Source organism: Scomber japonicus, chromosome 5, assembly GCF_027409825.1.
Source record: "Scomber japonicus isolate fScoJap1 chromosome 5, fScoJap1.pri, whole genome shotgun sequence".
NCBI classification, from domain to species: Eukaryota; Metazoa; Chordata; class Actinopteri; order Scombriformes; family Scombridae; genus Scomber; species Scomber japonicus.
In genome coordinates this window covers 32,177,854-32,205,849 of record NC_070582.1, presented here as the reverse complement: position 1 = coordinate 32,205,849, position 27,996 = coordinate 32,177,854, and the positions used below count along the sequence as shown (strand labels likewise).

The 27,996-nt window shown below is 42.6% G+C and overlaps 1 long non-coding RNA gene across 1 annotated transcript in view; it reads right to left on the bottom strand.

Annotated features, from left to right (window-relative positions):
• Positions 1–14,798: 14,798 nt before the first annotated feature.
• The window catches only part of LOC128358863 (uncharacterized), a 94,736-nt gene continuing 81,538 nt past the window's right edge, over positions 14,799–27,996 (bottom strand). The window contains exon 3 of the long non-coding RNA XR_008321418.1: positions 14,799–14,864. This is a non-coding gene — a long non-coding RNA (uncharacterized LOC128358863). The remainder of the gene's footprint in view (positions 14,865–27,996) is intronic.

Below are 27,996 nucleotides of genomic sequence, written 5' to 3'. Positions count from 1 at the left end.
TGTCTATCTGCAATATTTTAGCATAACCACTGTTTTTTTGCATGTCAGTGGCGGTACGCAAAATCCAGCTTCCTACATGAAAGTCAGATACGCACTCACACGCCCATCCACTACGTGATCTCTCCACACACCCTTACTTTCTGCCTCATTACACACTGTATTGACAGTGGACATTTCTTTGATTTATGTTACAACTGTGGACTTAACTTTTGTTATTGAAAAAGACACAAACGCTGACGCACTGGAACGCACCAGGAATGCAGGTCTAATCTTGATCCCTATCGCACATGTTAGCTACCTATCCATTTCCATCCTTTCAGTCATATTGCGTAGACAGCAGGAACACATGGAACACTGCTGCTAATCGCTCCACCTTTCAAACCTTTCAATATCTCTTCACCTTTCAATTCTCATGTAAAAAAAAAAAGAAGCCAATCCAGATTTATCTCCATCCCCTCCCTCCATTCCTTCTTCCTTCTCTCCACTTCCTATCCCCAACCAGACGTGACCCTATATGTAGACTGCAGGGTGGAGCTGTAAAAAGTCTGGGTCTGGTGAGCTGAGTGGAGATGGTGCACAGATGGAGATGTTCTCCTCTTACAGTCTCAATGCTGTAAAGAAGAATCCGGAAAAGATAGAGGAAGAAAGAGAGAGAGACAGAGAGAGAGAGAGAGGAAAAGCTAAAAGGAAAAGATGGGGGAAGCTGAATCCAATAGATGAATAAAAACATTTGCAGCTTGTTATGGGAATTTTCCTCCCTCGTGGAAATATTTCCTTCATGTCTTTAGCTGAGTAGCCTGTTATTCATCCCTCCACCTCTCTCTCTCTCTCTCTCTCTCTCTCTCTCTCTCTCTATTTCTTTCTCCACTCCCATTCTACCCTCCCTCCACCACCCCTCCATCACCCCTCTCCTCTCCAGACTGGGCTTTCACTTTGGGGGGCCCTCAGCTTCCCTCTCGGCTGACCAGGGAGCTTTCAAGGTACCCTGATGGATGCTAATGCCGGACTCTTTCAGATCGTTTTACAGCCGGAGCCTTTGATCTGCCAGCAGGCCTCTCTCCACGGGCTGCCTGTCCTGAGAAAATGTAAATCCCCGCCTTACAGACACCTGTGAAAAAAATACAGCAGAAAAGGGGGGGTGGAGGGGTGGTGGTGGGGCAGGGGGACAGAAAAAGAAGTTACTCTAAAGAAAAAGGGAAGAAAAGATACAGTATTGTGACATTTGGGGGGGGGGGGGGGGGGAGAAGAGGGCATAGTTTAGATCAGTGACAGCGCAGAGCAGAGCGACAAAGAATGAGATGGAAATTGTGCGGAAATAAGAGCAAATGGCAAAAAAGAAAGGGGGGGGGGGCAGGACTGGAGAGAAAGGAGTGGAGAAACTGAGAAATGGCAACCGACAAAGACGGAAAAGAGAAATGGGTACCCGAAAACAGAGGAGACACGGACGGAGTCGGAAGGAACGTGGAGGAAAGTTCATCTAAAGACCCAGCATGGAAGACAGGAGAAGAATAGGTAGGAGAGAGAGAGAGAGAGAGAGAGAGAGAGAGAGAGAGAGAGTGGAGAGGAAATAGTGTAGAGAAAGTCAGGAGGGAAAGGCAGAGACAGATGAACGCTTTGACGTGGGAAAGAAAGAAAAAAGAAAGATAGAAAGTGAGCCCCCCCCTGGGGACGGACGTATGAGGGCCTGCTGCTGCGAGCTCCAGGGCGGATGTGTCTGTACGGTTGAACATTATATGAAGGAAGAAGTGAAAAAGAAAGTATGGTTGAAGGGGACTCCAGTCAGAAGCAATGGTGACAGCAGTGAAAGAGGCCTTCCTTCACCAGCGGCGGCAGCAGCAGCAGCAGTGGCAGCAGCAGCAGCAGCAGCGCTCTGAATAGCGGGGGCTGCTGCTAGACAGCTGGGTGCAGCTGATCGGTGGACAGATTCTGTGGAAGAGCGCTTGTCTTCGTGCAGCCAGCTGCTGTGTCCAGAGGCCCGCAGTGACAGCACAAGGCTCAGAATTGATTACCAGAGCTGGCAGTTCAATGGGGTGGATGGAGTGCAGTGAGGTTGACTTCTCTGAAGTAGTGTGCACTGTACAGCAGCAGAGCACAGCTGGCACTCACTGTATCCTCTTCTGAGAAAAAAAAACAGAGGAGGGGAAAGAAGAAAGATTGCTGTTATTGTGATCCCTCTCTCTCTCCCTGCTCTTTTCTTTCTTTCATTCTTTCTTTCCTTCTCTTTCTTCTGCTCCTCCACACTGCTGGAGGAGGAAATGGCTGTCTCTTGCAGAGGAGATAAAGCGCATTGTGAAACTACAGAAAAAAAAAAGGTTACGATGAGTTTTTTGCTTGTACGGAAAGCTTGCAGGTACAGAGCTGTATGCTAAGACATGAGGTTTGCTTTGTATAGACGGTGGCCTTCCTGTGTGAAGTGCAGGCCTGGTGCTTCACACGGCCTTGGCTCTGCGTTTCGAGACGAGTGACGTATAAAAAGAGCTCTTGTGAGGCAAATCCGGAACTAGTCTTAATTCACTTTATTAATTTTATTTCTTTATTAGATTCAAAAGAAGGAGGGAGAGAGAGAGGGGGGAGAAATCATGTATGTTTCTCAAAATAAAAAACTTCCGTGAGGCGCATCAAAGCCTCTTGTGGGCCTGAGGTGGGGCGACGTGTGCCTCTGCCAGCACAGCCGAAACTCTGCCTCCTCCTCTCTGATCAACACTTGTTTCCTTTTTTGTGTCTGCATACTTCTCCGTGCTCTCACCCACAATCCCTGCTGCTCTCCGTCTCCCTCCACCTTCCTGTTGTCCTATCAAAACAGGAATGATGTCATTCTCCTTGTAGCTCCAGATGGGAAGAAAACAGAGTCCAAAGTCCACAGTAGCAGCATCCTCCTGTCTGCATGTCTGTTCCTTGTCAGTCGGTCTGTCTGTCTGTCTGATCGAGGCACATCCGGCCATCCTGACTCCCCTGCAACTCCCCCATGCCTCTGTGTCAGGAGGAAGGAAGGAAGGAAGGCCCTGTGGTCACACACAGGAGGGAGGGTTTAGAGAAAGGGAGGGAGGAAGTGTGAAAGGGTGTCTTAGCTGGAGCTGATCCACTCCATTGGAGCCTCTCACTATAGAAGGGCTGTTTGGACAGGGACAAGGCCAAAGCACAAGCGTGTGTGTTTGTGTGTGTGTGTGTGTGTGTGTGTGTGTGTGTGTGTGTGTGTGCGTCCATGGCTGCGCACCAAGATCATCACAGAGACGGAGAGAGAGAGAGAGTTGTGTTCTGCTGAATTTATCGATGGCTGCGTTGAAAATATTAAGAATGTGAGCGTAGCATATACCCGTAAGTGAGTTGGGGTTATAGGATGACGTGTGTCTGTGTGTGTGTGTGTATGTGTATGTGTGTGTGTGCATGTGTGTGTGTGGTGTGTGACTCAGCGCCACTGCTCATCAGAGAGGGACAGCTTACCTCAGTGGAAATACAATTGAGTCATCATGTTCACTGACTGCGCTGTACATGGAGCATTTAGCACCTCTGCTTTCCCAACAGACGCATGTGAGCGCACGTACGTACACGCAGAGACGCACAATGAGACACTTCAACCCAGACTGCTTTCATTTAATTTTGTGTGAGAAAAAGTTGCATGACCTGTGCTCTTTAAAAAAAACAAAAAAACAAAAAACAAAACACCAGTAGCTCATATATGCAATGTGAGAACGGCCCACAGCATCACTTTGCAGATTTTGCTTAGTGGTCTCCTTTTTTCAAAAGCCGCACTCAACAAGTAGACAAATTCTGCAAAGAGGAAAATCAAAGTGAAAGAGGTGGAGGAAGAAGAGTGAAAAAAAACTGATCTCTTTTGCTTTTGGCTTTGTCGCTGGAGAGAAGGGAGGAATTAAGTGCATTGGAGAATGAGTTGGAAAAAGACATTTCCTGGTGTAAGCAGAGGGGCGGCTGGGAGGAAGACTGCCAGGCACAGAGGCAGGGAGACGCAGCCACTGTCCGTCCGCCGCTCAAGCCTTCCCCCCACTGCTGCAGGAGCTGCGTCTGCTTAAAAACAGACTGGTGTTACTGGTTTGATCCCTGGAAGTTAAGGGGGAAGGTATGAGCTGGATGAGGACCAGTAATCGAGGAATGGCCTGGCAGCTACGCTCCAAATACACAACGGAAGAGCCTTTGGGAAAAGCACTGAACTGATCTGTGGCTCAAGCTTGTGCATTTGTTGGCGGGAGTGCGTGAAAATAAAAAGTAAAAAATTAGCTTCATCTGCCTTTTAACATTGTCACTGGGAGGGAAAATCCAGGTGACAGGAGTCTGGCGTCTGCTGCTGATCCCTGAAGTAATCACTTAAGTTTGCATAAATACAGAACCACATGATACAATTTCATAAACGTGACCGTTTTTTCTTTTTTTTTTTTAAAAGCTAAAGTGAAAATTTATTACACCTTGAGTGCATGTGCAGTGCATCAGAGCGAAAGAGAAAAACAGAGACAGCGAGTCAACATTCTTTCCCTGTGTTTAAAAAAGCTGCCCCTGCATTGTCTGCCAGTTACAGTTAAAAGTTAAACCATAAATCAACACATCACTTCCTACACTGGGTCATTATTGTTTTGTTTGATTTATAATTTCTCTTCTTTTTTTCCCTGTGTATTCAGCTGATAAGACTTACAGTCGGAGCTTGAAAAGGCACACCCTTGCCTGCTCTTGTTCAGCTACTAAAAATAAGCGGTGAAGTAATGTGAAAAACACTGCTCTATTTACATTCTGGTAAGTTACAGCCGCTACACTGCCTGCCTGTCTGCAGTGTTGAATCTGGGCTAAATGACTGAGGGGAAATTTCACTGCGTTTTTTTATTTTTCTATTTTTTTTATGGTTGAGGGACAGGGAGAAATGGTGAGAAAGTGGAGATTCAGAGAAAGAGGGGAAACTGCATGAGAACAGAGTGAAAAGAGATGATTAAGGTATTCTATAAGTATTCTCTTTATATGGAAGATGTGGAAAGATGGACAAAAGATGAGGCTGACAGCTGTCATCAGTATCAGACGTGTAAATGTGTTTGTGTGCGTTTGTACTGTCACATCTCATTCCTTCCTAATAGCCACAGGGCGGTAGGCCGCAAAGATAACAGACAGCGCAGGGCGGATGGCGGATACAAATCTCTCTGGCTGAATTTATGAATGATTGGGATCAGAGGGGCACGTGGACGGATGTGTGTGCTCTGATCAGACCCTGCCACCCCCCCCCCCCCCCCCCCCCCGACGACACCGTTGTCCTCAAACAGAGGGAGCGAGACGGAGACGGGCAGAGAGATGATACCAAATGCCAAGAGGATGGACAATTACCCTCACTGTACCCATCTGGCGTGTTTTTAATGACGTACATTCTCAACGGAGGAAGCACATTTATTGAATTTTTTGATTTTTTTTTCCCATTACAGACATCACTAGTGCCCAGCATTGTTTAGGGTGCATTTTAACTGGATGTGCCACTACAGTAAAGCAACGCAATGGTCTGTGATGGTGTAGGTAGCCACAGATTGAAGATGCAGCTTATTAGATAGAAATCACATGGTGTTTTTTTGCTTAGAGCTATGGGAAGTATCAAATATGTTCCATATTTTGATCAAGAAAAATCATATAATGTGTCCCAAATCAAAATTGATGTTGATGTTGACAGTGAGATGAGCATGTTGACGTTGGTCTAGCCTTCATTGCTGTTTTGATTGTATTCATAATAAATTACATGAGTTCATTGAGAATGGGGATCCTGTCAGTGTAGTATCAGAAGGATGATCTCACCTACATGGTTAAGTATGGTAATGTTGTCCTAACCTACGAACGATCTAGAGAAATCTTTTGAGTTGGAGACAGCAAATCTATCTGTGTGTGCTGCAGAGTTTCCAGAATCAGTTATATAACTCCTCTCATGTGTCTATGTCTTACTCAGCTGAGCCACTGCTTTATTCTGAAGGTTGCTTTCTGAAAAAATGGCAAGAATCTATTTGTTTATTCTAAATACAACTTCACCTACTACTATTAAAATACTGATACTACTATATAAACAAATGGGTAATCAAGATTTGAAAAAATGAGATGTTCTCCACATAAGCGCCATGTTTACTGCAGTGCTTCGTACATTCTTGTAGCACACAATAAAATGATGTTTGGATGCACTGGGACATAAAATCTAGGCATCTGCTTCATTTTCTAATATTAACATCCTCATGTTTTTCTGTGGAATTCAGTCAAAAGCATTATTTTAGTTACAGTTGGTTATTTTCTGAGAACACAGTTTGCTAAACAAGTATAATTCAGTGTCTCAAAGAAAGACAATGTGTGACCACAGAACTGCAAAACAGGAGACCATTTCCATGCGGCATGAATATCTCCAACAATCTCCTTTTAAGCTGGTAACAATTTAGAAGGTCTTGGGTGAGTAAAATAATCGCGTAACACAGCCTTGATTAAACCACTTAGGGACTGATGGAGGGCAAAATGGTTCGATATGGATAACTAGTGCAAGTTCTGTGCGCATAAAGTGGCCAATCTTTATTTCACTGAACTGATTTGACATTTATATATCACTCTCTGATAGTTTAGATTACATGAATGGGATAGCGGCCGCAGTAGCCACCAGCAGAGTTAAATAACACCCAGCCAGCTGATGATGAAACAGAGCACGGACTCAATCACGTATTTTGCCACAGCTAACCCTCCCCTCACCTCCCAAATCTCTGATGAGGAAAAAGAAGTAAAAGGAGCTTGTTTGCATCTTATCTACAGGAAATAGCATTAGCCAAAATTGTACTCTTGGGTTGGGGCTTGAAAGGGATGGCATGGCTGTGGCCATCATTAGCCCTGTCCCCCGACGTGCGGCCTGCCTCTGATCCGGAGCCAGGGCTGGGCAGGAAGGCAGAAGGTGGGCAGGAGAGGGTCGGCAGCCCTGGGTGGGCTCCACCACTTGGGCCTCGCTAATGGGCCAGCAACCATCAGCCTGGTATGTCGGTATGCAGGCCCGCCACTGCTCATGCCGACGTCAGGGGATTTTAAATCGGCTGGAGCACACGATTGCGAAACAAGTGTGGCCACCCGGCCCACCTCACCACAGTCAGCGCCACTATCACCGGCCATCCACCTCTCATCTTCCCATCTCTGAGTGAAGTGAAGCCGACAGAGCAGAAACTGCAGTGAGTTAGTTCTGCTTGGTCTGGTCTAATCTCTGTGCTTTTTGTGTCCATGTTTCCATGTTTCCTTCTTCTCAGAGGGAGCAAAACAGTCTTTCTCAGCTCACTCACATCCCACAATGCCCTGCACTGCTACCAATGAGAACTCAGTCTTTCCCAGCAGTTTCCACAACGACAGCTATTTTTCCCATGCTCTCCTTTCAGAGGACCTATTTGGGGCATTCAGGCTATCAAACCCAGCTGAGAATGAAAAAATAACTCTTTGAGAAGTCAAGAAACAAAAAAATAAATTCAATGGGTGCAAATCACTACTCAATTTAACCATGCTATTGTGTCTTGTTGCACTCATGTCTTTAGAGGAAAAAAAAAATTCTCCCAGCACAACTCTTGTGTTTTTGTGACTATACAGTATATTCAAGTGTTACATGATGTTTCCTGTGCTTTCAGAGACAATGAGCTAAACGAAAAGTTGAGTGCCTGTATTTACAGCTCCTTTTCTTACCAGTGTGTTGGGGGTGAATAGTTTGTCTGGCTGTGAGGCAAACATACAACCTGTCATTCAGGATAATGGCAGTGTCAATGAGAGAGGCATATCACCTTTGCTCCCAGTATTTTACGACACAAGACTTCAATAGTAAAACAGCTCTGGGGCAGCAGGCAGCATCACAGTCCCAATAGAGAACTGAAGAGAAAACTGTCAAAGATGAAGTGTCGTGTGTCTCAAGTGTCCCCCATTGTACAGTAAAAAGGTTGTGATGTACAGTGAAGAACAGATAGCTGAACAAAAACAGGAAGCCGAGGAAATGTATATTCTATAAGAGCTCTTTGATACTATAACAAGAGGTTCTCACAACAACGAGCCGAAAGGCTGTGACACTATAACGTAGCATACTGGCTGGCTTATCAGAGGACGACTATTAATACCAATGAGACTTTGTCCCCCTGTCCCCTGAGGGAGAAAGATGGAGGAAGTCATCGATTCTTCCCACCATAATCTCTGGGAAGGACAGACCTTGCCTTTTCCCTTTTGGGTGACGAGGGTTATTATTCTAAAATTTTGAAAGGGCCCACACAAGGGCTATTTCTGTGTCTGAGCAATGGTGAGGCATTAGAAAGTCAGAGTCGGAGCCACTGTAGCACCAAGAAATAGTCGTCGTCACAGCCTTCCCTTCCCAGGACCTGATGTGTCCTGATCTCTGGGGAGACATCTCAAAATCTGTCTAAACACAATTTGAAATGTCCTTGCAATAAAATGACAGGACTGTTCATTTGCTAAAAAGCTTAAAATGACACATGTTTACGTTTGTTGGATGAGGACCCCTCAGGGCCATTATGACAAGCACAAATGGAAGTAGTGTGATTAATGCTGAAAGAAACTGAACTGAAGAAGACCAAGAGAAGTTTGTAGTTCTCAACTAACAGTCAAACTGCTTTCTTTAAAGCATGACCATGATCCTTCTCTATCCTTAACCAATCTGTTTTTTAACCCATCCTGTACCATTAATGCAGTTGTTTTTATGTTTAACCCATCCAAACCGTAAGCACAGTGTTGGAACATCAAATAATTCTCACATCAATCATTTTCATAACTGTCATTTGTGACTGTTTGGAATGGCACTGAGAGATGATGATGTTCTGTTGATTGGTATACCTAAACACTCATTTGTTTTCTGCTGGAAGGCAATGACAAACTAATTCTCTAATATTGCTAACATGCAATATGAGACTGTTGCAATAATAACAGCAAAACTCTTATAGGCTCAATTGACTACTCTGAGTCACACTTTTAGAACAAATTACTAGAGGATCTAGTAGAAGTGTATTTCAAATCTGACTGTGTTTAAGGAACAGGCTTGAAACCCTATTATTCTCTGCTGCCTTGGAATGTGTTGTTTGCCTGTACTTACCTATTTAATAAAAAAACAACTATATTTAGATTCACTGTTTTAAAGTGTTTTTATGCACATAAAGCACTTTGAAATTGCTCTTAGTGTATGAATTGTACTATATAAATAAACCAGCCATGCCTTGCCAAAGTAGCCTTCAATCATCTCAGGAATATCTCAAAAATGTATTGTCTTCTTTCCCAGTCAGATCCACACTATCATTCCTTGAAGATCAAGTCAATGCAGAAGTACTTTTAAGTGCAATGCCAACAATGGCCATCTCTATAGAAGTAAATTATGTTTTCATAGTAGTAATAATAACAACAATAAAGATGATGATGATGATGAATAGTACAGTTAATTTTTACTGCACTTTTCATTCAGAGTTAAACTATGTTAAGTGCAACAGTACTAATAACACAAAGCATAAAGAAAACAAAGCCTGTCCTCTCAAGCAAAACAACCATATAGGTCGTAAATTCAGACGTGAAAAATGACCTATAGTTATGTTTGAGTGACAGATGCCATCTTGCTGCCATCATGACCCGCAGAAGTGATGCCGTTCAGATTACATCTATAAAAGGTAGTTTCCTTATTAGGGAGATGTGGGTTAAGTGGATGGCTAGATAGTTAGTTAGATGGCAAACAGTAGCAAAAAGTGGTACTGGCTGCAGGAGTCCACTGTTTGCTTCCTGTTTCAACCGCTAATCACTTCCTAATTCCAATTGTGAGTTGGACCGACGAAGGGTGCCCAACTTTAAGGAAGTGGTAACCATGATTCAAGGGAACATTTAAACACAAATCATCATTTTCCCCTAACCTTGTGTTTTATGCTCCTAAACCTAGCTAGATCTTCAACACATCATATCATAAAACTTTGTTTCATAAAGTGATTTGTGACAGTTTTCGAAAGCAGCATACTACACTCCAATGGGTCATTCTAGATTTAAGTACAAACAAACTATGTGGTCATTTGATTTGGAAGACTTGCTGAGAAAATAGTAATAACAGTTAAAATGAAAAAGCCTTCCTGAGTATAGAGTTTTAGGTTTTTATAAAAAGGGTCTAGGTGGTTAGGAAGGCTGTTCCACAAGCATGGTGTAGCACAGCAGAAAGCTCAATCCGTCATGGTGTTGAGGTTAGTACTGGGAACCCAGAGGATTAAAGAGGTTTGTTGTGTTGTGTTGATCAGTTCCAGTAGGTAGGCAAGCACATATTCATTGATGGGTTTGTATGTGAACAAAAGGCCAGTGCAATGAAAAGAGAATTGGTGTTATACGTTTGTGTTTTTGCATTCTCATCAGGATCCTGGCAGTGCAGTTCTGAATTTACTTGAGAAAATAAAGGCATGGACAAGGATATCTGACAAGGATAGAAAGGTTTAGTCCATTGTCTCCTCGAGACAGGTGCTGAGGTGTGACATGGCTGCAAAAGGGCTTGGGGTATTTTTGATGTACAGCTGGGTATCATCAACATAGCAATGAACAGACATCTCATGTCTGCTGATGACATCCAAGGGGGAATCATGTAGCAGGTTTACAGGATTAATTCCTTGTGCAACACCAGGTGACAAAGAGCAATCTCGATCTGCATCCTTCCAGTGAGAAACATCGTAAGTCCAGGGTCACTGGTGTTGAGGCACTCTAAAAGGATAGTGTAATCTCCATTGTCAAATGTATAGCTCAGGTAAAGGAGAATCAGGAGAGAAGGGGACCCTACATCAGCTGCCATCAGCTTGTCATTCACAACCTGTGGGGCATGGAGGTTTACATTTTAGAGCGAGGCATTCAATAGAAGAAAGATCAGGCATTAGCAGGGGACACAGATTCAGTTCAGACCGGTGTATGATTGCTAAACCACCACCATGGCCTGAGCAGCAGGCTTTTTCCATGTAACTATAGCCAGGAGGGCAGGCCTCATTAAGCACAGAGTAGCTGCCTGGTTTATGCCAGGTTTCAGTTGGGCACATGAAATCAAGCCCCTTGTCCAAGATGTGGTCATGTATGAGGAGAGATTTCTCGGTCAAAGATTGTGTATTAAATAGTTCCATGATGGTGGGAGACAAAGTTAAGGATGGAAGTCTCTGCAAACTCCACAGCACACTGTGATCCACTCCATATTTTGTATCTCACCTGGTATGGGGAAGTATTGTGATGATGAATTATTCAAAATCTGCAAATCCCAGTAGAGAAGATAGGCCAGTAGTTCAGTTAATTCAAAGTCCATCAGTCCATCATCTCAGGGGGCAATCAAAACGCACTGACAGAAAAACATAAAAAGCTTGAGGGAACTGCAGGAAGTTAATCATATGAGCAGTGAAGTTCACAGTCAATTGTCGGCAAAGAGGAGTGACAGCCGGTATGCGCCAGTTTTTCCTTGTAATGAAGCTTAGCCTTGCTCCCACTGCAATACAAGCACAAAAACAAATCTTTTACTTTTGGCTGTCATCTAATGGTCTCAATTGCTAAATTCAGGCCCTCTAATACGTGTGCTGGTAGTCTTTTTGGACATTATTGTTCGGTTAGTAAGATTTAAAGACTTATGGTAGGCTTTGATGTCTTCGGTGTGGGAGCTGATTGACAGCTATGATTGAACGTTTGCTCTCTATTGTTGCAATGTTTCAGTAAGTTTAATGTTACTTGATTATAATACCTGCACTGTTAGCAGAATTTAGCTAAAATAGCTAATATTAGCCTAATTGTGCACCTTTCTGTGTTCCCAGTAAGCTAGCATAAAGTTTTGGTAAAGGTGGCTGGGTGTGTTTCAAGAGTGTGAAAGGCAACACAACACACTCCTTATGGCAGAAGGTCATGTCATGGGATTTCTTTTTTCTCCAAAGTCCCAAACATATGGGACGAGATACCCTCATTTTATTTGAACGTAGAATGTAATAAATGCTGAAATACGCTGTGTTAGCGTACCAGAAAATGTGTAATTATTTAGTTTTACCTCAGCATGCTGTCATGTTCGGCACATTGTTACTTGTTTAGTTGAATGTTAAAGCTGTTGACAGCAAAATCCTGCATGTGAAAAGCTTGCTTGTCAAGACAGAGGAAGAGATGGGGGGAAAAAAAGAAATGGGAGAAAGAGACAGAGAACAGACAGACCAATATAAAGACAGACAGAAAATGGGACTGATAGACTTGGATGCCAGAGCAGCTGTCAGTGCAGGTCCTGATGGCAGAGATGGTGGGGTGGAGGACAAACTGCACAGTGGTTGTGACAGGATGAGGATGAGAGGAAGACAGGCAGCATCTGTGTGTGTGTGTGTGTGTGTGTGTGTGTGTGTGTGTGTGTGTGTGTGTGTGTGTGTGTGTGTGTGTGTGTGGGGGAGCGTGTTGGTGTGTGTGCCTAAGTATCAATGCATGTGTGCTTTGTGTAGTAACACTCTTCCTCTGGCAGGCCAAACCACTAGAACTGTCTATGTGTGTGTGTGTGTGTGTGTGTGTGTGTGTGTAGATCTGGAGCAGTTAGAACAGCAGTAAAGCAGATGTTTCCTCTGTTTGGCTCTAGAACATGAACATGAAGCAAAACAAGGTCCTAACCCAGAAGACAGGATCTCATTGATCATATAGTACTCAGCTAACTGAGGCACAACTGTGACACAATGATTATTTATTGTTTTAATTTGATCTTTATTTCTGGATTCTGGTGTTAAGTCACTAGATTTTACATCAGCTGGCACTTGGTAACAGTGTGCTGACTGCTGTGCATTTTTAGTTATAATGTTAAGAAGAAGTGAAGTTGTGTGCATGGAACTCCTTTATTCTTACACATAATCTGGACAAAAAACATGTATAAATTTGGACCTGCCAATAGCATAAGTAATAACAATGTATTTGTGAATAAATGTGTGAAAGATTGAATCTGGAAATTGGTGCGAAGAGGTCTAAAAGTCCCAGGTTTGTCAGCTGTGAGGAGCAGGGCAGCTGCACAACACTAATCCTAACAGCCAAACGTTGTGAACACAAGTGTTCTGCTGCTGCTGGTGAACAGCCATCCACATGTCAAAAGTGTCGAGTCACCCTGAGAGCAGCCACTTGACCCAGGAAGGCTCTATCACACTGGACTACACTGTACTGCGTGCGTTCTTGTCTAGCAGACCGCGGCCAATGAGCATTGAGAAAGTACACGTGGAGGTACAGCTGTGAAAGGGGGGCGATGAAAATCTTCAGTTGTCAATTCCAGTGAAAGGGCGAGATTTTGAAGGGCGAGATTGTCATTTCTTTACCACTTGTAGTACTTGCCCCATGTGTTTCTGAGGAAACACCATTAGACCTGTGCCAACATCTGGAGAGAAATATTGGTGCAACTCAACTGGGAATAACACCAACATAATCCAGAAAAATTATGCAAATCATTTTATAGTTAAAGATACAGCAAGTTGGGTAGTAACAATGGTTCAAGTGACCGATCATTTGACGTATTATATAAATATAACATTTGTAGGAATATGACATGGAAATACTGTGGCTGTGTTCCATTTGAGGTCTAAACTGTACACATTGTCCTCTCTTTCTGATTGTTGTGCTTTCTCTTCCTCATACACACGGCTACGCTGTGATATCTGGGTGTTTTGACTTTAATTGTCAGTGTCTTTGCTTCTCTGATCGACTCTCACTCTCTATCACTGTGTTTTGTGCTGCCGCAGAGGAGAATGGTGGCACTCATGACTGGTGAGGAAATCTCCACCTGCTGCTTCACCTCTTTGTTGTGGTAAAATGTAGTTAGAAATACCCCAACACTTTAGTTTGTCATAGTTTGTTTGCCATCTTTAAATTAAATGACACATTTTAAAATTTGGATTATATAGTGGATTTAATTTTTATTTATAAAATGATCAAACCACTTTTTCGTAACCAGGGGCTTCTCATATAATATTTAAAACACTGCTGTAGCTTATATAAGTACAATAAAAGATTATTAATTTAAAGAGCAAAATATCAGTCATTGTCTGCTAGCTAGCAGAAAACCACCTAAAGCTAACATTTACAGGAATCCATGCTTGTGGGGTTTCGATGTTAAAGAAAGACACAGTAGTGGTATCATATCATTCTGATACTGAAAATGACAGTAACCAGGTCAATAATAGATTCTCTGCTGACCTTTACCTCATAGAAATCTACTTTTATTTCCCATTATCTGGGATTTACACACCTGCAGTGTGTCTGAGAACAGATGTGTCAATAGAAAACAACACTAACCACGAACTGAGTAAACCTGAGCAATATAACAGTGGAGTTACTGCTTAAATATGCAATTATGAAACAATGTCAACATCAGCACAACTGTAGGCAGTCTAATCACAGCTACAATATGTTTCATTTCTCAACTAAGATCACTTTGAATGTAATGAGCAAAAATTTCCACTACTCCCTCATGAAGCTTTTTGTGTGTGTGTTTCAGAAACAGCCATGACAGAAGAAGACTATAAGCAGGCAGAAGAAAGCTTTTCAGGCTCCTGCATGAGACAGACAAGCCAGTGAGACTGGTTTCAATCAAAACAAAACTACAAGCCCAGCAGTGCTATGGTATTGTTAACAGAGATGGTGGCATCTGGGGACAGCAGGGGCATTCACTGAGACAATCTGTACTGTCAGAAAAGGACCGCTTCATTTGAGCATTTCCAAAGCATCTAATTGATTCTTTACTTTGTAATGTCTTGTGTGTATCGCTGTTTCCACATATGAATGGTTGCTCACATGAATCAGCAGCTCATGTGGTAGCGCAGTAACAAAACAAAGTAATTCATCTTACCTGAGATCCCCTGAGATCCCCTGAGACAATTCCTGAGTGCTCCCCCGCTGCTAGGCTCCCATTCCTAAAGGACACAATATACAGTACAGTATGAGCACAGTCAGTGGTGAGGATGAATGATTTCAAGCAATGACATTTTAAAGACACACACACTGTACTTTTTTTCTGGTGACAGGCAGTGGTTCAGTTAGATGTCATGGTTTTGATGATGTGATAACAAATTGGAAATTCCTACTATTGGCAGTTAGATAAAGTAAGCTGTGACACATTCTGATTCTGCACAAAAAAAGTCACTGATGTGTCATATTTTCCTGCATCTTCTCAAATAGTCCATCTTTACAGTTAAAAACAAAGTACATTCCCGGCACAAAAAGATATTCCTCAATGAAATCACGGCCAAAGAGCACCTCACCACATGAAACTAAATCCTATAATATTGGTGTCATGTAACATGAGAACTGAAGCCAGGTTGATATTACTCTGCTATTCTTTTTTTCTCCTCAACTCATATGCACTTGACGCCTTATCACTCATCACAATGACTTGGATGAGAAGAGCGGATTATTCCACAAAGGAACCAATTGACTTAATGCTAAGTCTCCTTCCTATCAGGAGTAATCTCCTGCTTTCCCCATAGAGATCATCTTATGTGAAAGATGCAGCCAAGCCTAAGGGCCTTTCACCATAGCGGGTCAGAGAGCTAGCTTCACTTCCGAAAGGTAATGCCCCATCCCTCCCTGCCCGAGTTCCAGCAGAGCTTCATTTAACAGTAAGACAAGGTTCAATTCACCTAGAGGGAGTGTGAGGAGTGGGAAAAGAATCTTCAAGATAAGGAGGGTGAAGGGGTGATGGAGCACACAGAGGCGGGGAAAGCTGTACCATGAAAGCTAGTGAAATGTGAAGTTGTCAAAACAAAACACTTTTCTTTTTTTTAACCAGGTGAATATAATGGGACTACAAAGCAGGTGAAAAGCAGAGAGGTCTGATTTAGATCCCTCAATCTTCAGAAGTCAGGAAATGGGATCAGAAAAATGATGAGCAGGACATCCAGGACTTAAGATCCTGCATTGTCTGAGATGGCTTTTTAAACATCTTCCATTATCCAGCTTTGTCTTTGAAACCTGAGCTCCTGGCAGCGCACATCAGTTACCTGCTTCCTGATAAACAAACGTGAGACAACTACACAAGGAAATGTAATTCAGCAAAACCAGACTTGACTATACTGTATGCTTTGTGCTGTAATTTGATCCAAACCAGTCCGATGGCATCTGATAATAATATTTATTACAGTTGATGAATGACAAATCACACAGGTCTGGCAGAGAAGTTGAAACTTCCCCTTTTCTAGTTAAAACTCTGTCATCATTTTTGCGTATTTCCTTCACTCTCTCTCTCTTTTCCCTTTAGGTCCATGCATGAGTGTGCTAACAGTGTACTACCAGTTTTAAAGTCTGTGTCATGTCCTGAAATGACAGCAGCTGGAGGGACAGGCCACACAGAGCAGCAGAATGCTTCAGTGGAAGGGGGAATCTCCCACTATGAACAATGCTACACTCATCGGTTCATAAAACAGCCTTTACTGGGCCTCCTCAGTTCTGAAGAAGTAGATAAAAACAGCTGCATTTTATCAGGGTGCTAGAACGTTTCTGTGTTGTGTGTGCATATTTCCTTTGTGTGTTTGTGTGTGTGTGTTATGCAATGTTAACAGTTCATCCAGGTGGGTGACAACAAAGAGACAAGGGCACAGGTAGAATCCCAGACCTATTCTGGCTCCCTAATCTCTCCATTCTGACACACACTTTGATTTGTGAGTCAGTCCAAAGCCTGAGCAAACAGCCCGTCCCGTCGCCACCCAAGTAAAGACTGAGAGTAACTTTCAGTCAACTCTTTGGTCTCCTTGGCGTTTGTTCAAGGAGGTTTACCTATCTCTTTAACCCCAGGTTAATTGGGAAACATCAGTTGATTGGCAGACTTCAGTGTCCTCCCCAGCCCCCCCTTTGTGAAGCAGTTTATTTGAGGCCTGTTAAGAATTCGCCCCCTCTGTGTTTGCCCCTTCGCTAGTATGGCCGGGCAGATGTTCGCTCGCAGATGTCGGGACACACACTGGCTTGTAAATGCATGAAAACACACAATCGCACAATGTTGACAGAGATGGTTCAGATCATCAAAGATAGAGGCAAGATAAAGAAGACATAATAGATTACAGAGAGAAAAAACAGGCAAAGCAAGAAAGAAAGAGAAATGTGGAAGACAGGAAGTGCTGCAGGCTCTTAATAGGACAAAGCCATGAATGCCTGTCCTGTTTTTGCAGGTTGGTATCCTTTGTTCCAAGAGAGAAGAAGATACATGTTTTTTCTTCTTGTTTTGACTTCACGCCTACTAAGAAACTGTTGACTTTGATAAATCAAGTTCTGTGTAGGAAGCTGATGAAAAGAAGAATTCAGTTATATCTATTTCAACCCACATTTTGAATCGAACCCACTCAAAACCAGTAGAGTAGGTGTCAATATAATGCATAATGTAAATATATATCAGTGATGTTCAGATTCATACTAAAGCATGTAGCACTGTGAAAAAAACAAACTATTAAGCTGTTTTGTGTCTGGTAAAAATTAAAGATGTCCTACATTACTTGCAAACAAGTTACATGTACATTCAGTATTTCTCACCAAAATGCATTGTGCGTAAAGCCAAGTATTGAAATTGTGCATTGTTCAGATCCATGTTTGCTAGCTTCTGGTCTTCTTCTTCACTGCCTTTGTTGGTGCATTGTTACAGCAGGCAACCACCAGCAGGAATGAGTATCGTGCAGGTGGATAATACAAACAAATCCCACTCATAAAAAACATTGATCCATGGTGCCACTAGTAGTAACCCTAGCTCTATTTATCTTGTATTAATATGTGATCAGTATCTGTATACAGTATCCGGATAATGACATCTGGTCGATGGGTTTCTGCTTTAACACCTGGTATTAAAATGTGTTCTTGTTTTGTCAGCTGTGTCTGCATTGTGTTCATATCTAAATATGCAAATTAGCTAGGCAGAGCTGGTGGACAACAAACATATTATGTCCCAGGTCAAGGAAACTGCTGCCACACACAGAAGTAATTCACTTTCTTCTTAAGGAAGACTTCGAGGTACCACCACGATACGCAGCTTTTACAGAGTTTGCTTTAGCTGACTTAATAGAAGGTGCTTTAATTGCTTCCTCCTTTTTTATGTTTTGTGTTATTCTGAACAGATATTTTTTGTTTTGGTTCATATTAAATTGTCTGAATCTGAATAAAGAGAAATGTTACTTCTACTGAGCCAACAACTTGCTCCATGTGTCTAGTGGGGAACTCTACTTGATGCAATAAATACACGATAACTTGAGCTTAAAATGGACCAACATCAAATACTGATTATACTAAGTTTAGTAAGCAAGACAAACTGAAATACTAACATGAATGCCCAGGTGAGCTGTATATAGAGTGGAGCTGTAGACTAAGCAACTCTTACATGAAGACAGAAAGAAAGAAAGTTGGGGAAGAAAGAGGGGAAAAGTAATTGAGAAGTGATGGGGCAAGTGGACATGATGGACATGAGCAAAGAACAGGAAGATCATAGTGACAACAGTAATAAATCTGAGCTGCTGTGACCCCCACAAATTGTCTCTGTGTGTCCCAGCTCTGTACCTAATAAGCCTGTGAAACTTGTGTTGACAGCTCAACCTGCTAACCTCTGTGACCCATCTATGGTTGCCCCCCAGAGTGGCATACTACTGGAGAGAGGAAGTGACACGGCCATGGAGGTCAAGGGTCGACACAGACGGTGCATTTCAATTGCAAGAGAACAAGATGGATGATGGCGGCTGCTGTGGAAGAAGCATGTTTTTACTAGTCAAAGAATCTCATATTGCTTTTTTCAGCAAGTACAACAAATGTGTCTTGTTAGTGCAGTGTCATGCTAAACACAAAGGACCTGACATGACACCCAGCTCATTTGAACAATACCTGACACAATGGAAAGAAGAATGGTCTTTTAATAATAAATGATGAATTAATAGTTGAACTAATGTAATGCCAACTAATTCAGTAGGGTGGTGATTTGCGCTAATTTATCCAGTTCAGGAAAGCATTTTCAGTTTCTTTCCTTAATATAAAAACAAACAAAAACTGACTTGAAAATACCAAATGATACTGTGACTCACTAACTTTCTCCTTTCTTCTTCTCTTTCTTTGTGAGTATATGTGTGTGTTTATGATTGTGTGACTGGAGAAAGGTGTGAGTCAGAGCAGAGTCCCACCAGCTGCAACCTGTTCAATAATCAAGACCTTTACTTATACTCAGCCCTGCCAGATTGTAGTCTCTGCTTCAGTCAGTGCCATTCTGCTTCAAGCCACTTCACCTGCATTTATCTTGTTTTCCTGCTGTTACTTATTTTCCCTTGCCAAACCCTTTCTCCTGTCTCCTGTCCCCTGCAGTTCCTATTATGTCTCAAACCCCTTGTCTTGTCAGCCCTGCTTTCCTGACTTGGATATTTGCTCGTCCCAGCCCCATGTCCCCAGCTATCAGCCCAAGTGCCAGGTATTTACAATAAATACCTTGTTTCTACCATATCCTTGTCTCCTCGCATCTGCTATATCCCACATAAGAGTACGATCTGTCCAAAGACATGAACCTAGCAGCCATCACCTGCTCAGACTGCCAAGTACCTGGGAGGCCAAGAGATATTATCCCTGATATGGAGTCAGGATCTTTTAGGCTCCTTTCTGCAATGTGGAAGAGCGAATGGCTCTCTTTCCATGTGGACGGTCACTTTTAACACTGTTCCTCCCAGGCCCAACATTCTAAACTCCTGTGTTTCCCTGGAGTCTCCCAATTCCTCCCTTGAGCAACCAAGCAGTAGCAATCAACCCCTTCAAGCCTGCTAGCCATCCTATTTGTCCCAAGCCTGTCCATCCAGGTTCCTCTGCACTTTGGCCCACACTTCGGCCTGCAGTGGGGACTACTTGCAACCATCTTGTACTCCTGTCAATTAGGATGCCGTTTGTGAGCCTGAAGCCTGCTTGTCTTGAACCTGCTAGCCCGCACCTGCCTGTCCAGAGCCAGAAAAGTCTGACCTGTTCCTTCATTCTCTGAACCCCAGGAATCTTATACAGAAAAACTGAGGAGCCACCCTGACATCCAGCAGTCACCCTTTTACTTTTTCACGGTGGAGTCTCCAAAAGAAGGTATCATCCCCATGGCTCCCAACAACACCGACTCCCTCAGCAGTCCAATACTACAGAGTCTGCCTGCCCAGTGCCACACCTAGCCTGATCCTCAGTGGCAGCAGTCACCAGTTCCTGTGCTGCTGAAATCACCAGTTCCTGTGCTGCAGCAGTCATCAGTTCCTGTGCTGCTGGGATCCTTGTTTCTGTGCTTCAACAATCCACTGAGCCTGAGTTGCAGCAGTCGCTGGTCCCCGTGCTCTCAATTACTGTGCTGCAGCTGTCTCTTGTGGTTGTGATTCAACAATATTTCATTTCCCTGGCTCACCTGCCTGTCTCCGAGCGGCCGGACTCGAGTCCTGCACTCTAGCCGCCTGGCAGTTCTGCCCATCTGTCCTGCTGTCTGGTCAACCTCCAGAGCGGTCCTACCTACATTACCTCCAGAGCAGTTCTGCCAGCATCGCCTGGTCATCCTCCAGAGCGGCTCTGCATGTCTGATTGTTCTTCTGCCCATCTTCTAGAGCTGCTCTACATCTCTGGTTGTGCTCCAGAGCGACACAAGCTGCATGTCCTGCACCTCAGTTGGTCTTTCCCGTCTCCTGGTTACCATCTGAAGCACCTCTGTCCATTTGTGCTTCCTTCCAAGTAACTCTGCCTCTCTTTCCTGCCTTCTGGTCACTGTCCCGAACAACTCTAATCATCTGCCCTGTCTTCCAATCATGGTTTCCAGCCCTTGCTTCCGGGATCCTGCCTCAAGGCTCCCTCCATCCACCCTGCTTGGTTTACCCATTCCTTTTCTCCCTCCAGACCAGCCTGAGAGGATGTCTGGGAACCATCCCTTTTGAGAGGGGGTACTGTCATAATCCCAGTTTCCAACCCAAACCTCAGCCCAGGTTCCTAGTCCTAGCTTCCCCAGGTGTGCTTTACCTTCCTGCAGCCTTTACAATAAATACCTTGTTTCTCTCATATCCCTGTCTACTTGCTGTTGAACATCTGCACTTGGGTTCACCTGTTCCGTCCTGCGTAACACCTTATCACACAAAAGCTGCCATTTAGAATAACAAACCCGACAGGATAATGGGGTGGACCGATCAGTCCATAAGATACACTCCCATGGTCAAGGGCCGTGTTATGGTTCAGTCTCTTCCTGAGTGTGGGGGAGATACCCAAGATGGGGACAACTGTAAGAAGAGTGGGTGTTCAAAGAGGTGAAGAGGGGAAAAAAAAAAACTTTATTATGGAGACCATTTATGTTTGCTTTTTTAAGTCCTACTTCTCCAACCCGCCTCCAGCTGTCATGATTTTGGCAACAAGCATTAGCAAGAGTAAATAAAACAGTGGAGGATGCCAGGCCAAAGAAAGTTACCCAGAGAAAACACAAAATTCTTCATCCATTGCTTTGCCATTTCTGTTTATGTAGCATCTATTTTATGGGTACCAATCTTTTGGACATTCCATGATATCTATATGGAGCTCAATAAACATTTACTGCATGCTAAAATATAAGAAGTACAACTTTCCCCAATTGAAGGTCTAATTTATTCATTCCAATGAATGTCTAATTAGGAGGTGATACAGATCCATACGGTACGTTCAGACTGAGAACACATGAACTTTACATTTCAAGAATAACTAGAGGTTGATCAGGAAGTGTAATCTGTTGTTTTTGTTGGCGCTTAACTTTAGCTGATGTGACTGTTAAATGGTAGCCAAATGTTTGCTAAACTCTTTAACCCTAAAAACGAATGTTATATTTAAATGGTAAATGAGCAAAATCAGTTCTGGTGGACAAATATATTTTGACTCATGGTTTAAGTCACTGTATCACTCAAGTTTGCTCACGGTATTCATGGTTATGTTTAGTCACTTCACAGCAGTTGTTTGGCAAAGATGATTGCCATGGTTAACTTGTGGAAAAGTCAACATTCACAAGAAGTATGAAACGGGACGTCAATGCGGCCTTCCACGTTCAGAGTCAACCACACTGTATGCAAAACCACCTCTCCCTGACATCCACGCCCACCACTGAGCTTTATGAACATCACACTGCTCCCACATTGGCAATAATGTCACCAGGGACTGTGAAAGACTGCTGCAAATGAGTTTCACATGAACAAACAGTAGAGACTGGGTTATGATGTAAAATGTCCACGTTCAATACCTTTTTTATCACTGGTCACACAAAACCTATTCTGTTTTATGTTTAACAAACGTGCTAAAACTAACTAAAAACAAAACAAAAGCAGTGACATTGCTTGATTAGAAAGCACTTAACATAAAATATATCTGCCAAAATTTATTTGAAAGTAGATGTTGGTTGATTCAATTGAGGAATGTTTAATAGCCTACATTTTCTCTGGGCAGAGGTGAATTTTTTGATCTCAAAATGTCATTAATGCCCAAAAGCATGCCTTATTTTCCGCTCTCAGTAGATCTCTCTCTCTCTCTCTCTCTCTAACCAGAAGCTGAGTCTGGGGGCCACATTCTTGCCCTCTCCACACTCAACTGCCAACACAGCACGTGGCTTTGTGCTGGCTTCGCCGATGGCTCCTTTTAGGAGTTCTTAATGGGTCACACGCACAATAGACTTTGTGTTACCGAGCAGTGAACCTCCACTGAGGGGATCGGTGGTGTCACCAGGGTTCAGGTGAAGGAGAGGGAGAGAAAGAGGGCCATGAGTTGGTCTCATATTGGGCTGGAGATCAAACATGCAGGCCTACTGAACACACATACTCAGCTCCTGCATACTGTATGTTTGCCTGTTCCCAACTTGCAATCTGACCACTCATAGCATGCTCAGAGGAAATGACGGAGGATGTGACAGAGAAAACTTTAAGAGGTCAAACTCTCCCAAATCAAAGAGCCACTGTAGGTTGTGTTTGCCATTATTGCACTGTGAAGTATGCACAGTAGATCACAGATCAGCACTGTAGTTACATGAAGCTTTCTGTCTGTTATTCTTTAACTGCATTTCATCTGGCGTTCTTCTGTTACTTGGAAGATTGTGTCTTTAGCTTTAGCCACATGACAAAAGCATGTAGTTTGAGTTTACACATGAAGCTTCCATATCACATATATATATGTACACACACATGGACACACACACACACAAATACATACTGTAGTGTACATTCACAATACACATGTGTAAACATACATACAGCACATAATACATGCACACACACGTACAGGCATACATATACACATGTATCTCTCACACAGGCACGCTCACACATGGATATGTCCAACAGTGGTGAACAGCTGCATGGGTCGGTCTGGAGTGAGACCAGCCACCTCTTGGCCACAAAGGACTGCTTGTGCCCCCAGCTAGCTAGGAACATAAAACACAAGAGATAAGACCAGACACTGTTTGCCAGAACCAGTGGACCTCCCCAAACAGGAACTGCAAGTGCAAGTGTTTGACACACACACACACACACACACACACACACACACACACACACACACACACACACACACACACACACACACACACACACACACACACACAGGGATGTAGGAAAGCGTGCACACACACACTTACAGTACATGTTTCAATGTGTAAGTGTTAAAAACATTATTAAAGGACATGCAAAGAGGTCAGATTTGTTTATTTGTTCAAGCCAACCTCTGCTGACCAATAAGTGAATTAAAGTTCTATTTTCTATTAGGAACCTGTTGCTACACCTATTTATTAGTGGAGCCTGGTTGAAATAGATGGTTGATAAAGTTTACTGATTACTGAGGGAGATTATGAGTTTCATCTCTAAAAGGGGAAATTTCATGCACATTTTCAGGTCTATATTTATAATCTGTTGCTCCACTTGAACATCTTTAATTTATTTTTAGTATAAAAAAACCCTCCTCCTTTTATCTTATACATCCTTTGTCTGAAAGATGCCTTTGACTTCCTGTCTCTTTAAGACCCCCTTCCCTATAAGCCCACTCTGTTTTGATTGGTTAACTTCCAGGAGTTGCCACCCTGGAAGGCGTCCACGGACTGATCGGGGGACAACTGAAATAAAAAGCGGCAGTAGGATTTCACTTTTTCCCAATCTTTACTCAAACACATCGTTACATGTTCGAGCTTGAATCTGATATGAAATATATGGGTGGACAACACTGACAGCCCATGGAAAACCCCTAGCAACAACCTTAGCAACAAAGGCTACCAATTGACAGTTGTTTGTGGGCATGCGTGAACAATCTGACATCACCATGAGGAGGAAGTCCAGGTTGTAAAAGCAGTGTTTAGAGCAGGCTAAAGCCCAGCCTTTGACCTGCAGCAAGCATTCTTACTAGTGGTGGAAAAGTTCAGAAAATCCACAGTTTGGTTCATATCACGGTTATGAGGTTACAGTTTTCAGTTTCATTCACATTGGTTTTTTCCTTTTCTTTTTTTTACACTCTAGAAATACCATACATCAGCATAAGATCTATAGCCTAATAATCCAGCATTTACAGTATTTTTTTTTTTTAAATCTGATATTCTTAAGGGCATGTCATGTAATCATGCAAAAACTGAAAGAATGAGGCAGTTTGACATTAGGCACATCATTGTAACAATCCTAAATTAAAGCTAGGTGAGATTTTGAAACAGCAAGAGGGAAGACATTGATGCATTTAACCTGCTTTTCACACAAAAATACACACAAACAGCAAACACTGAACTGAATGAAGTATATAAGATACAAATAAATACCCCCATTGTTGTAGTTATGGCTTTTGCCCTGTCTGACTTCTTTAAATGCTGCAGGGAGTAGATGTTCTTTTTTTTTACCCGACTCTCTCCTCCTTGTGCTGTCAATTGTCTCACTGGTGTGATGTCTCCGTAGATGAGCTAACATATGTGTTGCTGCTAGCATAAACAACATGTGTTGCACAGTCACAGTTTTAACCACCACTTTTTTTACCGCCGTTATCTTAGGTAACACTAAATCCAAAATGCTCCCACACAGGAGAACCAAACGATGCTGCTGGCACATCCTATAAATTCTGCCTCCTGTGTCAACCAAACCATACTCAAGTGTGCCAAACTGTGACAAGCGTACCAAACGGGACAGACTTTTTTTAATGAACCGTTCCATCCCTAATTTTTACATACTGTAAAAACCTCATGTTACTGTACCTCAAGTTTTGGACTTTTGACCATGTTTATTATACACATCCAAGATATGTGACATTTTTTGGTTTCTGACATAATGTTGTATTTTAATCCTTCGTCATTACACATCAACTGCAACAAGAAAGACTTTTTAAAAAAAACATTATTGTTTAATTCAATACGCATCACGGTTGTTGCTAAAGCCTCACTTGTTAAAGTTAGCTACTGCTAGCAAGCTGTAGATTGATATTGATTTATATCACTTCACTGACTTCTTGACTCTTTTATTGTTCTATTCTTCTTTTTGAACAATGTTTTACCAGCGTCTCACTTATGGCTGTTGTCTAGCAAAAGTTACACAAGCTCACTTCAAAGTTTTCTCTTAAATCTAGCGATACACTAGAGCGTCCCCGGTTTGATTCTGGCAAGAGAGGAGAGGATCCCCCTCTCTCCCTGTTTCCTGTTGGCCTCTATGCCACTTGCTATCAAAATAAAGGCAAAAAGCCCCAAAAATAAAATCTAACAAAAAAAAAAAATGTAGTGATACTCTCGTATGTAAAGAAATTCCCACACAGGTTGCTTGTGAGTAGCTATTAGAGATGACACTTTAATATAAGCCGCTGCAAAGGAAGAATGCTCCTGCTCTGAGATGCTCCATGAATGGATTCAGATCTATTGTGTCGTGAATAGCAGCTGATGTGAGTCCAAAGAAACCTGCTCCAACAATGAAGCTGTGCTCTATTCTACTCTATGTGTCTCTATTTCTGCTGAGTCATGATTTGTCCAGTCACCACTTTGCAGGCCCACACAGACACAGGGCCACACACACCATGACACAGTAGAGTCTGTGTGGCTTGGATCAAGGTCCACTCGCAAAGGGGAGGAGGGAAAACCCCCTAAATGTGACTGATGTCTTTGTCCTTATCGCTGCCCTTCTTCCTCTCTCTCTCTCTCTGTCTGTCTATCCATCACCAGCCCCGTTTTCCCTCTCTCTCTCTGTCACCTCCCCATCTCTGTCCATCTGTCGCTATAACTACTCCCCTCTGCTGCTCACATATCTGACCGTGGTCTGTCGCACTTTTCTCCCCTTGTTTAATGCATAGCGTGCTTGTTTCATATGAAATTGTGCAAAATTAGGATCAATCCATAATCTCATGGGAGTTCCTTCTAAATGTACGAACAAACTTGTTGACCTTGTGGTGTTTTAAATATTTGGTTCCGTTGCATCAACAGGGTGTACATCTTTGTAAAGCCAGATGTGTGAGGAAGATATGGATGGGGAGATATGGAGGCCTGCTGAACAAATGTTGTTGCATCACCCAGCAGTTTATTTTAATAATTTCCACTTCATTCATCAGCTGTCCTTCCTGACCAGTGGGCCCTGCAGCTGTAGCTCATTCATAACCTCCACTGGCCACCACACACACATTCACACATACAGCTATGGTCCCCTAGGCAAAATGCCTCAAATCCACACCATGCAAAAGAGAAGAGTCAAATGTGCACGTCTGTCAGAGTAAAATTAAAAAAATTAAAAAAACAAACACACACACACACACACACACACACACACACACACACACACACACACACACACACACACACACACACACACACACACACACACACACACTCCTGAGTGAAATTGTATGGTTTAAAATGAGGCTTGGGGGATTTTGCAGTCTGTATACAGAAGGTGGAAGCTTAAACATCTGTGTACGCAAATAAGAGTGAGAGGGCACTATGGTGTCTGAAACACCTGGGACTTGGTCCCTTTTGGGAACACTATCGTAAAGGAGCACACTCATATAAAAGGCAGGGAGACATGGATGGTCACACATGTGCGATGGTACAGCCATGCATTTACATTTAATATCACTGTTTTTATATAATCTAAGGCTAGTATCACATGATGTTTTCTTATCTAACACTTTGGTTCACTTAAGGTCAAAAGATCTGAGAAGCTTTGAGTTGTGACAAAAGTTTATTTTACAACCAAGCCTGCATACTGAATGATTCAGTAATGGGCCATGCAGAATATTCAAAAGAAACATTCATCCATATAGGGTTATTTTCACACTAGTGAAACCTATTGGATTGAGAGTGAGACTGAGAGTGTCACAATGATGAATGGACCAGAGGTTTGTTCATACTGTAGCTCTACTTCTAAATTCCACTCATTCACTATCATGAAGGGAAGTCTGGACAGAGCTAACTTAAAAAGGGGAACTTCAGAGAGAGCAAAATGGCACAATCAGCTGATGCCACAGGGGCTGGTTCATGTTCAAATTTTACTTTTGAAAATAGCAACAGAAGTACGGAATAGCTAAGGTATGGAACTATTAATCTACAAATATTAAGTGTATTGTTGGTGTCAACTTCCCCACTCTAATTTAGTCATGTTCCTGCATCAACGATGAGCTGTCACATTATCAGAAATAATAAGGGCTATTATTAGTAACTCAGTTTTTACTTCCCTAACATTTAACCCACCCAACATGAAATAACAATGAGACACATTTTCAGTCTTTTTTTGTTTAAGTCTAAAGCCGTGATAGCAGCTCTGTGAGGCTGTACTTAATGCTAAAGTCAGCATGGTAACATGCTCACGATGCACAAAACTATGTGAACTTGATGATGTTGAGATGGTATATTGTTTTCATCAGCTTCATTTTTTGGATGGATACAAAGGTCAGTTATTCAACAAATAAAAATCTTGATCACCAAAGTTATTCAATTCCTCCTGTGGACATAAATGTCTGTTCCAAATTTATTGGCAATCCATCCAAAAGTTGTTGAGACATTACACTGAAAATAACTAATAAAAATATCAACCTGCTCGTAGTGCTCGATGAAAAGTCAGGGGATCAATAAAGTCAATAATATTCACCCTC